Genomic DNA, 13,462 nt, shown 5'->3' on the forward strand with positions numbered 1-13,462 from the left:
AAATAAATAAACATAAAAAATTTTTAAAAAGATTCCCTAAGACTCATTTCCTCATCTACGAAATGGAAATAATATTTCTTCACATAGATCTACTGCATCCTAGGTACATAAATCATTGCAAATCACTTCTTTGCATCCAGGCTTGTATAAAATTATTTTCTATCATTTATATCACAAAGGTAGAATAAAAATAAACTAGTTCTGGGGTGCCTGGGTGGCTCAGTCGGTTAAGTGTCAGACTCTTGGTTTTGGCTCAGGTCATGATCTCACGGTTTGTGAGTTCAAGCCGCACATTGGGCTCTGTGCTGACAGCTGCGGAGCCTGCTTGGGATTCTCTGTTTCCCTCTCTCTCTGCCCCTCCCCTGCTGTCTCTCTATCTCCCTCTCTCAAAAAGAAATAAACATTAATAAATAAATAAGTTAGTTCTTATAACACCAGAATTCCAATAGCACACTACCTTTATCAAGATTTCATTCCACAAATTAGTTTGACACATAGGTTATTTCCGGTTAGTTCACACTCTTTTACAGAGTGGTGCCCAATAAATATTAGTTTTCTTTTTGGCCCTCTCTGTTCATTTTTATGCACATAAACACTGTCTCAGCTTATTGGCTGACCTTATAAAGATGCTTTGCTTACCTTGGTAAAATGTGAGATACCACAATTCACAAATACCGAGCAGAGACACAGTAAATGTTGGTTTAAATACCTTACTAACATTTTTCTCCTTCCAGAAATGTATATAGTTAGGATTGCTTAGCTGGTCGTTCCCAGGCATGAGTTATTTTCAGGGCAAGTGTGAGCCCTGCTGGAACTACAATGATTTTGCCTTCGATACCTCCAGGTTGCTTACATCCCAGAGAGGCAGTGCACAAAGGCACGGCAGGCCCTGGGGCTGCTTTGGTTAGATTCTGCTTTCCACAGAGATCTTTTGGTGACCACATGCACACTTCAGTTTATTTATCTAAGCGCTCCTCCTGCAGGGCCAGACCAGAGTAAAAGGGGAGGGTGCTGCCAGATGTGTTAAGGAAGGCAAGTGCCTGGAAAGCCTTGGATTGAGTTTCAGCTAGCAATTATAAAATGCTAAGTATAATCCAGGGCACTCTAGTTTCCCTTCCCAGACCACAGAGCCCTGGGGGAAAAGATACTATAACAAATAAAGGTGCCCTCTTAGCACATGGGGAAGTAGTCACAGATTTTCAGAGAAGTTTTTATTCAAGAATCCAAACTGGAATTGGGTCGTGTGTGTGTGTGTGTGTGCGTGTGTGTGTGTGTGTGTCTGACATAACAATGGGTGATAAATACAATGGTTTATAAGATCCCAAGTTTGAGGCCTGAGTGATATTATCTACACTCTGCTCAGTATGGGGTCCTGTTTCCTTTAAACCCAATAGGGAAATTGTATAACATTGGCTATAAACTTCCTTCCTGAGATGTGATGAGGCTAAAAGCCCAGACTGAGCAGCCCTCAGGGAAAGAAATTTTCAAGGCATTATTAATATATAGAGAAGCAATGATTTGAATGATAACAAAGATAATGGATATTGTGAAGTAAGTAATTATTAAAGAAAAAAAAAACCTCGAGACGTGTAAATAAAAATGAAGAACTAAAGACATGTAAAAATATTGGCAGTATAATACTGAAAAAGAATTAGCATTTTTTGAATGTCTATGTTTACTACATGGCTGGCCCCACATAGGGCATTCTATATACTTATCTCAACTAATCACAACAGTAGTATTTTATGATAGTTATTTTTCTATTTTACAACTGATGAAACTGAAAGCATAGAGGGCAAGTGTCTTACCCAAGGTATTATAGTTACAGCTTATGAAACCTGACAATCTAGATTTGTCTGCCTCCAAAGTGCACAATCTATGTACTATGTTACACGGATTTACTAGTTAACAAATCTGAACCTTGAACCACTTAAAACCAGGGATCAGATAATTCTCTGGGGTTTGTTGCAAGAAAAAGCACATTTTAAATGACTACCAAATGTTAGTGAGTGTGAAATAAAATGAGACTTCTTTCTTTTTTTAATTTTTAAAGTTTATTTATTGTTGAGAGACAGAGAGAGACAGAGCATGAGCATGGGAGGGGCAGGAAGAGGGGCAGACACAGAATCTGAAGCAGGCTCCAGGATCTGAGCTGTCAGCACAGAGCCCGACGCGGGTCTCAAACTCACAAACCACAAGATCATGAACTGAGCCAAAGTCGAAGGCTTAACGGACTGAGCCAGCCACCCAGGCGACCCTAAAATGAGATTTCTTTACTAACGACAGTGATACTATTAAAATACCTTTTTGAGACTTCAGATTTGGGAGCAAATTGCCTAGACTCATTTCTCCCTGCTCCTCCTTGATAAGTACAACTAAAAACGTGGTAATGATGCAGCAGACAGCCATAGGAGAACTCGGAAGGTAGACAAGGAAGGTAGGCTGATTGGAGACACCAGGACTTGAGGAAAAGCTCAGTTTGTCTGATGTCTCCTGACTTTCCACCTGGTGGTGAAAGGTGGAACAGGTCTGGTATCTCCTAGTGCTTCACCCAGCGGGAGGAGGTGGCTCGGGTAGATGCCTGCCTCCCCTAACAACACCAGCAGACCAAGAGAGAGCCCTAGCAACACTTGACAGCCTGGAGAGCAAGCCAAGGGAAATGACATCTCAGCCCCCAAACAGCAGCTTAGGAGGTTCCTTCCTCACCCATGGGTGGCCCCAGCAGGGACCAAGCAGGAGCCCCACTAGCACCTGGCAGCCTGAAGAAGAGCTTTCTACTCACACTGGCCCACAGTCCTCTTTCAACCCCCCAAACTTGTGGTACCAGGTCCAAGGAAGCACATTCTATCCCTAGAGGCAACACCAGCAGAAAACAAGCCAGATCCCAAATGTCAGGTAGAAGAGTAGAACAGAACTTCAGGAACTCTGAAAACTAAATTGGCATTGGGACCACAGCCCACTGAAGCAGACACGGACTTGTGTGCTAGACCTAAACACAGTGACTGTTAAAACAGAAGATTTAAATAGGGTCCAGGGTCTCCTAGCATAATATCCAAAATGTCTGGGATACAATTAAACATCACTCCTTCTACTAAGAAATAGAAAAGTCACAACTCAAATGAGAAAAAGCAATCAAGAGATGTTGGAATTATTTGACAAGGATTTTAAAGCAACCATCATAAAAGTGCTTCAATGAGCAATTTCATATACTCTTGGTGGGGAGAAAAGGAAAAAAACAGAAAATCTTTCCAAAGAAGTAATAGGACACACACACACACACACACACACACACACACACACACACTAAATGGAAATTATAGAACTGAAAAATAGAATATAAATAAGTTTAAAAAATTTCACTGACTGGGCTTGATAGTAGAATGAATATGACAAAGAAAAGAATCAGTGAATTTGAAGACAGAACAGTTATAAATGATCCAATCTGAGCAATGGAGAAAAAATAGAATAATAATAAAAATGAATAGAATCTCAGGGATCTGTAGAACGATAACAAATATCTAATATTCATACCATCGGTGTCCCTGAAGGAGGAGGAAGAATGTGGGGCTGAAAATGTATTTAAAAGTAATGATGACTGAAAACTTCCCAAATTTGGTATAAGACACAAGTCTACAGATTCAAAAAGCTGAGCTACCTACAAATAGAATAGACTCTAAAAATTTCTTATCAAGGCTGATCATAATTAAACTTCTGAAAACTGAAGACAAAGAAAAATCTTTGCAGCCAGAGAAAAATGACTCTTTCTATAGGGAAACCCTAATTTGAATCCATAAATCTATATTTTAATCCACAACCATCATGGGCAGAAGGAAGTGGCGTGTTGAAAGAAAATAATTGTCAATTGAATCCTATATTCGGTGAGAGTATACTGTAAGTATGAGGAAGGAAAAACAATTTCCAGATAATGGAAAACTAAGAGAATTTGTTGTTCACATACATGACTATAAAGAATGGCTAAAGGTAGTTCTCTAAACAGAAAGAATAGTGATTAAAGAAGGCTTGGAACTTTAGAAAGGATAGAACAAAGAGATGGATAAAAATAGGGATAAGTATGATAAACTTTCTCCTCATTAGTTTTTTTTAACGTTCATTTATTTTTGAGACAGAGAGAGACAGAGCATGAATGGGGGAGGGGCAGAGAGAGAGAGAGAGACACAGAATCGGAAGCAGGCTCCAGGCTCTGAGCCATCAGCCCAGAGCCTGACGTGGGGCTCAAACTCACGGACCGTGAGATCGTGACCTGAGCTGAAGTCGGACACTTAACTGACTGAGCCACCCAGGCGCCCCACTCCTCATGAGTTTTTAAAATCATATTTGATAATTAAAGCAAAAATTATAATGTGATATGGTACTCAATGCTCATTGAAGATGTAGTTAAGACAATTGTATTAATTGTATTTTCTTTCTTTCTTTCTTTCTTTCTTTCTTTCTTTCTTTCTTTCTTTCTCTTTTTTTGAGAGTGAGAGAGCATGAGTTGGGGAGAGGGGCTGAGGGAGAGAGTGAATCTTAAGTAGGCTCCACACAGCATGGATGGAGCTCGACATGGGGCTTGATCCCACAACCCTGGGATCATGACCTGAGCCAAAATCAAGAGTCGATGCTCAACTGACTGAGCCACCCAGGTGCCCCAAGACAGTTAGATTTCTTAAATGGAAAAGATAAAAGAACTAAGATGGAAGTAAGTTTTCACTACACTGTAAAATGTCAACACTAGTTGACTGTAATAAAGTATGTATGTATATTGTAATACCAAAAACAATGACTAAGAAAAGTATACAAAGTGATATATTTAAAAATACTAAATAAACCAAAGTGGTATTCTAAATAATGTTCTTGTAACTCACAGGAAGCCATTAATAGAGAAATAGAAGAATGAGAAAACAGCGAGAACAAATAGAAAACAAAAAACAAAACAAGAGACTTAAGCCCTAGCATTTCAATAATGACTTTAAATGCAAGTGTTCTGAATGTACCAATAAAAAGAGCTTGGCAGAGAGAATAAGTAAAACCAAATAAAACAAGCCATGATCCAAGTGTTATGGATTGATGATTGTTTCCCAGCCAAAATCCATATGTTGAAGCCCTAACCCCAAACTGATAGTATTAGGGGGAACGCCTTTGGGAGAGATTAGGTTTAGATGAGGTTTTAGATGTGGAGCTCCAACACGGGATTAGTGAATTTACATGAAGAGGAAGAGATACCAGAGCTTCTTGTTTCAGTCATGTGAGCATAGGATACAGTGAGAAGGCTACCATCTGCAAGCCATAAAACGAATCATCAAGAATCGAATCCGTGTGCACCTTGATCGTGGATTTCCCAGCCTCTAGAACGCTGAGAAATAAATGTCTGTTCTTTAGCCACTTGTTGTATAGTATTTTTCTATAGCAGCCTGACCTTACTAAGATACCAACAATATTGTTTGCGTGAGGAATCCATTTCAAATATAACATGAGAAGTTTAGAATTAAAAGGATGGAAGAAGATATATTGTGCAAACATTATTAAAAAGTAGGCGGAGTGACTACATTTATATCAGATAAACTAGAATGTAGCAAAACAATTACAAGGAACATTACGTAATGATACATTTTAATTCCTGACTTCAAGCAAGGAATCTTCCAATATTTATAGTGATAGTATGTATTAAATGAAATACACAGAACATTCGCTTTGTTATGCGCCAGAGTAGTACACAGTTTATCATGAGGCTCTTTATACCACCTAGACACTTACACCAGTACTAATATTATTATTGTTTTTCCCCTGATTACCCCATTAATGCAAAAACAAACAACAATTCCGCAAAATGGAGAAGCAACCCAGATGCCTAGAGACCTAGCAGTCTTAGGTATAGTAAACATAAGTAAAGCCTATATGGCAGGAAGGAAGTTATCTGGATGAGTATTGAGAGATAAGTTTAGAGCGACACCCTGAGGCCAGACCAGAGTGGGGCTTGTAGGCCATGGCCAGGAGTTGGGCTTTTTATTCTAAAGGTAATGGGTGGGAGAACCGTAAGTGAAGTAGTGACATGTATGGTCAGTTTCATGATTCCATCACTGTTGGGGAGAAAGAGAATGTGAGTACAGTTTGGACAATGTCGTAACTGAGATAAATGTGGAGCATCCAGGTAGAGACGCCTGGTCAAGAGCAGGTCAAGAGCAAAAGAGACTGTTGGAGTTATACATGTGTGAGTCATCAGCATAGAGTCGGCATCTAGGGGAACCAAAAGAAGACAAAGGAAGTCTCTTTGAAGGGACCAAAACATCAGGAAGAAACTACAGATAATGTTAATGTAGAAAGTGAAAGAGAGAGAGAGGATCTGAAGGAAGTCACCAACTGCACATATTTTTACATCTGGTTTTATTTCTAGACCCAGCCGGTCCCCTAATCTTGTGTTGTATCTTTTCCTATCCTGCGGAAATGGACTGAGAAATACTTTGACCTCTGCAGTGCTTTATTTAATATAGATTTCTTAATCACTTTGTCATATAAAAAGTGCTCCTGGTGCCAGATAAGAGAAGGAACTAGGATTTAAAACATGCGGGGTTGTTTTGTTTGCATGAGTATATGGTGAAGAAAGCAAACTACCCACAGGCCATTTAATCTGGATTTCTATACTCCTGCACCTGTGATTGATAGTACTCATTCCAGAGTTAACACGAAGTCAGCCAAAGAAATGATACATTTTAACAGCCCCTTTCATCTCATATCTTGTTTTCAAATCAATGCATCTCACTTAAGGTTATGATGAGAAAGACCATCCCCTTCTTCTATCTCTGTGTTTCCGTCTGTTTTATCTCTTGTTTACCATATTAAGAATAATTTTAAACTTGGAACCACTATTTAATGAAAAAAATGGAAGACTGAAAGTTGGGAATAAAAAAAAGTGCAAAGATAAAGGAAGTAAGATCAAGAGCCCCGGCAAAAGTTTTCTCATTTAATGAGTAGATTAGTGAGCAAATATTTAAGTTGAAGTTTCTCTTAAAAAGATGCTGACTTGAATATCAAATTGATACATATACTGTCAACTATGTCTTCTAAGCTGAATGAGAAAAGCTATGGCTTAACGATAAGTATGTTTGTAACAAGAGAGACTCTTGACTTTGGCAAGAGAAAGGTGACTGACTCAGTGGGTCAGAGCCCACCATGAAGAGTGCGTGAAACCTGCAAGGAAACTGAGGCAGATGACCTACCACAATGATGCACATTTCAGGTCCCAGAACACCTTACTCTTAATCCTGCCACAGTTCACTTCTTTGGGTGCATTCAATCTTAGAACTGTTGGGTTATTATTCCATTTACCTTAAAATTGAAGGCAGGTATTTTTTAAGTCCTTTACAATCAAATAAAGAGAGGTGACAAGAAACAAGCCCGAAGTCTCAAACAGTAGGCTGGCTCCTATCTGTGGTGAAGGTGTATTAGAAAAGGTTTGGATTCCACTTCTAGCTATGTGGTCCTTGACCTGCAGTCTCCTTTAATCATGTATGTCATATGAAACAACTTGCCTCCTGTAAGATTTCAGATAATTCACTTCAATCACTTGTATGTAAAAAGTGGGCAAAAATGTTTATAATCATTGTTTATATCACACTTTGAGCAATCTCTTTAAAATCAAGAATAGCTATACATTTCTAAATCTCACCCACAGAATCTCATTACAGAGGTTTCTAATCTGAAAGACAGATTAAGAGGAGAAGAAAGCACAGTAGTCTGGGACCCAGGAGTCATGGGTTTATACTATTTATGCAATGGACTTGGACAGAACTCCCCACTACTCTGGCCTCCAGTTTCATAAGCTGGAAAATTTGTTTACTTGAAAATGTATTTGGTTGTCCCAGTTACCACACATTCAAGAGAAGTTTAGCTTGGCCATGGTAATAATAGTACTAGAATAATAATAATGGTGTTTATCAAATGCCGGTCTCTGTGCTAAGCTCTTGGTACATATCAACTAATGTAACACACTAACTGTATGTGATAAGCATTATTATTATTATTATTCTCATGTTTTGTAGAAAAGGAACCAAGGCACAGAGAGGTTAAGCAATTGTCTTGATGTCAGCACACACAGTAAATTGCAAAAGGAAGATTCACATGCAGGCACTCTGGAACTGCATTCCAGATACCCAACCACCATGCATACTGCATGTTATGTGATGGGCACATTTGGCCTTCTCCACTGTTGACATTTTCGAAGATGAAATTAGGACTCTGAAGACAGGTCTTCATGGATGGAAAGAAAGAGGGCACAAAATAATAGGCTAGAACTTGAGACCTCTACTCCAGTTCTCCAAGTATTAAGTCTTTCACTTTTTCTTTTCTTTTTCCTTTTTTTTTGAAATTAGTTAACATACAGTGCAATATTGGTTTCAGGAGAATTCAGTGATTCATTAGTTTCATACAACACCCAGTACTCATCATAACAACTGCTCTCTTTAGTACCCATCACCCACCTTGCCCATCTCCCATCCGCCTCCCTCTGTCAACCCACAGTTTTTTCTCTATCATTGATGTGTTTCCCTCTCTCCTCTCCCCCTTACATCCAATATGTTCATCTGTTTTGTTTCTTAAATTCCATATATCAGTGAAATCATATGGTATCTTTCTCCGATTGATTTATTTTGCTTATCATAATACATTCTAACTCCATCCATGTCATTGCAAATGGCAAGATTTCATTCTTTTTGATGGCTGAGTATATTCCATGCCACATCTTTATCCATTCATCTTTATCCATCCAATGGACATGTGGGCTCTCTCCATAGTTTGGCTATTGTTGATAATGCTGCTATAAACATTGGGGCACATGTACCCCTTCAAATACGTATTTTTATATCCTTTGGGTAAGTTCATAATAGTGCAATTGCTGTACCATAGGGTAGTTCTATTTTTAGTTTCTTGAGGAACCTCCATACTGTAGAGTGACTGCACCAGTTTGCATTGCCACCAACAGTGCAAGAGGGTTCTCCCTCTCTCCGCATCCTCAACAACACCTGTTGTTTCTTGTGTTGTTAGTTAATGTTAGCCATTCTGACAGGTGAGAGGTGGTAACCCATCATGGTTTTGATTTGTATTTCCTTGATGATGAGTGATGTTGAGCATCTTTTCATGTGTCTGTTAGCCATCCAGATGTCTTCTTTGGAAAAGTGTCTACTCATATCTTTTTCTCATTTCTTAACTGGGTTATTTGTTTTTTCGGTGTTGAGTTTGATAAGTTCTTTATAGGTTTTGAACACTAACCCTTTATCTGATATGTCATTTGCAAATACCTTCTCCTATTCCGTTAGTTGCCTTTTAGTTTTTGTTGATTGTTTTCTTTGCTGTGCGGAAGGCTTTTTATCTTGATGAAGTCCCAATAGTTCACGTTTGCTTTTGTTTCTCTTGCCTTTGGTGACGTGTCTAGTAAAAAGTTGCTATGACTGAGGTCAAAGAGGTTGCTGCTTGCTTTCTCCTCTAGGATTTTGATGGTACCTGTCTCACATTTAGGTCTTTTATCCATTTTGAATTTATTTTTGGGTATGGTGTAAGAAAGTGGTCTAGTTTCATTTTTCTGCATGCTGTTGTCCAGTTTTCCCAAACCATTTGTTGAAGAGACTGTCATTTTTTCCATGGGATACTCTTTCTTGCTTCGTTGAAGATTAGTTGACCATATAGTCGTGGGGCTTTCACATCTTTTGGGGGCATTGGTGGTTTGGAGAAGCTCCAAAGCTTGTGTCCATGAAACAAGCAAAAAAGGAGTTTGATGCTGAAGGCATGCCTAATATGCATGGCAGTTTCTTGCATATTTTACATTTTATTCCCCACTCCAGTCCTATCTGTGCTCTAATACATGCAACTCGAATTTTCTTCCTGACTCAGCTTGTGCACAACTCATTAAGGCTGAACTTTGACAAAAGATGAGAGGCAAACACATCATCTTCCCCTACATGTTGCTCCCTTTTAATTTTCCCTTAAGTCTTCAATAACAGATTTTGCCCCAAGCAGTCAGAAGAGAATAAACAGTAAAGAGAAGGGAAGAGACATGTGATTTGGGCAATAATTCTTCCTTGCTTTACAAGTCCTAATTCATCTCCTAGATATGATACGAAATCCTGCCAGAACAGAGAAGAGAAGTGTTTTGGGGACGGGGTTGGGGAGGCGGGGGAGAAGAATGTGTGTGGCCAGATGGATTGGTGCTGAAGTAATCTTACCTGCTTTTAAAAAAAACGTTTCAAATACTTTTTATAATGGTTAAACACTGTCTTAGCAATGGAAACCCTGAAATAAACACCACAGACTTTAATTTTTTTTCCTGGTTCACGCATTTCTAACTATGGGGGAGCTGGCCTTTGTTCACAGACCCAACATTGCCTTTTCTGAATCTCTCTTCCTCCATGTCACTTGTCTGCTAAGGGATTATGGCCATTTCAGCATATGAAATTTTTCTTGCTCATTATTCCCTAATGGAGTTGTTGAAAACACACACAAGAGGAATTGTATCACTTCTAACTGAAAGGAAAACCCACTGCAGTAGAATCGCATAAATCAGAGAAGGCGTCCAGCTTGCTTTGGCTTTAGGTCTTCAGTGCCCCACTTCCCAGGGTTTTTTCTTACCAGTGACCCCAGTGATGACTGGGTTTGTAGTCCTAGGTTAATGAATGCAACCAAAATTGTGAGTTCAGAGATTAGTGTTTCAATGGTAAGATGAGATATGTATATAAAATTCACCTTTATATATATTTATGCATGTTTATCTATATGTATGTATGTGCATATGTGTGCGTGTGTGTGTGTGTGTGCATAATTCTTATTATCTTTAATTCTTAACCCCTCCCAAATCCAAGTTTCTTGAGTTGGGTTTATAGGTCTTGAAAACTTCAAGTCTACCTTTTTCGGGGGGGGGGGGGGCGGTGGCGAGTCTACCTTTTACAGTGAACCCTAAGCACATGTGTTACTTCTTCAGGTGTTCCAATCCAGGTCACTCAATTGTCTGCTAAGGTTGAAGGTAAGTGTTGCAACTGCCACTTCAGAGGATGGGAAGACAAGTTGAAAGATTACTGGCAGTAATTACTATTGGACTAACACTGTCTTTAATTTTAAACTGAGTATAACACATTACTCATGGGGGGGGGCAAATTTTCCAGTTATAATATGCCAGAATCAAGGTGCAGACCACACAACCCCTCAAGATAAGCAATCTCCCATGTTTGCAAACAGTCCCCCCACCCTGCTCCACTGCCATGGCTTCCTCCTGCCTTTAACACAATGCACAGGCTTCTAAAGAATCCATTAGGATCAAGTCTTTAAAGGGGTTGACAGGGGCGCCTGGGTGGCGCAGTCGGTTAAGCGTCCGACTTCAGCCAGGTCACGATCTCGCGGTCTGTGAGTTCGAGCCCCGCGTCAGGCTCTGGGCTGATGGCTCAGAGCCTGGAGCCTGTTTCCGATTCTGTGTCTCCTTCTCTCTCTGCCCCTCCCCCGTTCATGCTCTGTCTCTCTCTGTCCCAAAAATAAATAAACGTTGAAAAAAAAAATTTAAAGGGGTTGACAACATTCCTGCCTATTCTGGCTCTTTCCTACCTGCCTACTAACCTGTAGACACGTTGACTTTGTTCATCCAATCCTCAAAACTCTTTCTCTCTTTAGGGCTTTTGGGCATGTTGCTCCTTCTTTGGCATGTTCCCACCCACGCCCACATAAAGCTCAATCTCTGTCTGGTTAATGCCACTAACTCTTAATAGCCTATGAGGTAAGTACTACTCCTCTGGCTTCAAGAGAAACCCAAAGAAAAATCCCCAAAGCCACAGAAAGGGGCAGCAGGTAATCTGAACTCTGTTTTCTCTCATTTCTTGTTTCTTTTCTTCCTACCAAATAACACTATCTCCCTTTCCAATCCTCATACTCAAAGGCCTGAAATTATAATGAATGGTTTTTTTTTTTATTAAGGCTGCTTGTCAGAATGTTAAAAATTCAATTTCAAATTATGATACTCCTGTATGATATTTTGTGCTGTATACTCATTGTCTGAATGCTAGCTGACTCCTCATGGTGGTTTGGCATCGTTTGGTCTTTTGTCCCTTGATGATTCCAGCTAACACTATTCTCTCTCTCTGCTCAAGGTTCTACTCTTTAGCAATTAATCACGCAATGTCTTGCAACATCTTTTGAATCTGTCTGGCATGATTTAACTCTTATATTGTTATTAAATTCTTGAATATGTATCTCTGAGTCCTCCAAGTGGGCTGTAAGTTCCTTGAGGTTAAGGGAAAACATTTTACAAATATTTGGTTATCATTATCATTTGTGTGCACATCACAGCATATAAAGTTCTTCAATACAACAGTTTTGCGAGAAGACAAGATAGTTATTCTGTAGGTGAGAACATGGAGATCAGAGACATAATTGACTTTTCTACCATATCATTAGTTTTAAGGAGCAAACCCAGCTCTTTGGATTTCTGATTTAACATTTTGTGTTTTAATTTTTCCCACTACACCCAGCTGTCTTTCAAGCAGTGCCTACAATAGGGTCTCATAATAAAATAGATACTTAATAATTAGTTGCGGGTTGATTTCAGATTTTAAAGGAAACAAAGTAAGAATCATCAGAATCAATTTGCATGACAAACATGTGCATGAAAAGCAAATAAATGAACTCACTGCCTGGATTCTTCCAAAATGTCAGTGTTTCCTGTTGAGGAAACAAATCATTTTGCCTGCATTGACCTAGATTTTCCTTTTCTTCTTGAATATTTATGGTTTTAAGGGTAGAATACAGCTCAAATCTTGCACAAAATACAGAGAGTGCATGCAGGAATTAAAGTAACTTCTATAAGTTTCCATTTTTTCAGGACCGTGCATGCCTCTGTGATTGTTGTAAAAGGAGTAAACAGCTCTCCTTGGCCTTCAGCTCATGGCCAGTGAAGGAGACGTGTGGTGTCTGTCTGGGAAGTCAGAAACATGTGGTGGCTCAGGATCTTGGGCAAAATAAGGTAACAATAATAGTCATTTTTCATTTTCTAGTCCTTGGTGTCTAGAGGACTTCGGGGAATTTAACAAAATATACATAAAGCCCAATTCTGAAAACAAAGCAACACATCCCCCAGCCTCAACAAAGCAGGGCCTTAGGGAAAATAATAATAAACGCCTTCCTTCCTTTGCCTTTGCCACCAACATTACAAACCATCAGCAGTGACACTAGGGACAGAGAAGTCAGAGGTTATGTGAAGGGGAAAGGGCGAAAGTAGAGAAAAAATAGAAAAGAAAGCGAAGGTAGTTGATGTTTCTAGAAATTGCTTCTAGATGTAGGTAGACCACAAATTTGACATAAAAATATCAGCCACTCCATGGCCCCTCACACACACATAAAATATACACACATCCCCATCACCAATCACAAGAAAATCCCTCAAAGGGAGGCCCGTCAACATATAAGAAGAGGAAACAACTGCTATGGTCACAGGAAC

Source organism: Lynx rufus, unplaced genomic scaffold, assembly GCF_022079265.1.
Source record: "Lynx rufus isolate CCGP_SWC_20201006 ecotype Redwood Valley unplaced genomic scaffold, mLynRuf1.p SCAF_12, whole genome shotgun sequence".
Taxonomy (NCBI): Eukaryota; Metazoa; Chordata; class Mammalia; order Carnivora; family Felidae; genus Lynx; species Lynx rufus.